At 29.8% G+C, this 1,532-nt stretch overlaps 1 protein-coding gene across 20 annotated transcripts in view; it reads right to left on the reverse strand.

Annotated features, from left to right (window-relative positions):
* Window positions 1-1,532, reverse strand: part of LOC106878922 (uncharacterized) — a 305,188-nt gene that overhangs the window by 105,027 nt on the left and 198,629 nt on the right. The window lies entirely within an intron of this gene.

The following is a 1,532-nucleotide window of genomic DNA, read 5'->3' on the forward strand; positions in this document are numbered from 1 at the left end:
ATATATATATATATATATATATATATATACACATATATATAAATATATGTGTGTATATATATATATATATTTATCTATGTATATTATATAAATATATATATATATATTAAATTATTCAACTATTATAGTCCATGATGAAGCACTTGTTTAAAAATATATTAAATGCAAATTTTTACAAACTGGTGGGGTATGTCGTGAAGTGGTGTGGTGTTTGAAATCTGGATTGGTGCAGTGATGTGAGAGGAGTGGATTCGTCTGTTAAGGTTGCTTACTCTGGTTTAATGTGTTATTTTTGTTGTGTACTTGTTAATTGTTTTGGTAGTTTTTGTTGTCTTTCTCTAACTGATCACGCTGAAAATGGGGGACGGATTATGTTGAACAGGTTGGTGGGAAGAGACAGGTAATACTCGAAACAAATTAACTATTTAACATACATTAATTATGTGTTTGCGCACACAGGTATATGTACAATGCACACATGTGCAAATGATATTTCAATATGTGCCTGTGTGTTTGTATGCTTACATGAATGTGTGTATTATGTATACATAGTATATAATATGTACCCATATATATTCATATATAATGTATATGTGTATATATAAATTTATAACTATATAAAACTATGTGTGTATATATATATATATATATAATGTATATGTGTATATATAAATCTATATATATATATATATATATATATATATATATATATATATATATATATATATATGCATGTATGTATATATATAGCAATGAGTGTAAATTTATATCTGAGTATATTTATCTTTCTCTAAAAATATATATGTAATATATATATATATATATTGATGTGTATACATTTTTACAGCATGCCTATTGAATAAGAATGAATATGAAGTGAAATGCTGAATGTAATCTGATGTTTAAAATTTGAGCCTATTCTTTACTGAAAACCCAAAAGGGATCGCTCACACAGCCATCATGAGAATTAGTATAACTATTTTATTACAAGAAACTACAGTCACCCCCCCTCCCCCCTCAGCATCACAACTGTTACAACAACTGGCAATATTACTGCCATTGCCAATGACAACGATCTAGAATGGCAATAACACTAGCATTGCTACTAAAATTACCAAACACTATACATTCACTACCACAGTTACTCAAAGCCTAACACTATATTAACCACTGGAACACAAGAGACTTCCAGCCCTGCAAACATGATGGGAGTTAGCTGACCAGTTGCCACTAGTGGACTAATATATGCCTCTATTGTTCAAAGTATCTTCTATGCAGTATATACACCTACCTATGTACATATCTAACTACCTGCCTACAAGTTTACCAACATAACTGCCTCACCCCCTAAATATATATATATCTCTACCTCCAGGTTTCCTCAATAGGACATCAATAAAGAGTATGAGGAGTTAAGTTCACTGATGGTCTAAACCAATAGGCATGTTGCATAAGTGCTATGATTGGTTAATCCTTTGGTTCCAATTTCACAGCTGAGTCTTTCTGGACTGTAATATATATATATATATATA

The sequence above is a fragment of the Octopus bimaculoides genome, chromosome 23 (genome assembly GCF_001194135.2).
Source record: "Octopus bimaculoides isolate UCB-OBI-ISO-001 chromosome 23, ASM119413v2, whole genome shotgun sequence".
Classification (NCBI taxonomy): Eukaryota; Metazoa; Mollusca; class Cephalopoda; order Octopoda; family Octopodidae; genus Octopus; species Octopus bimaculoides.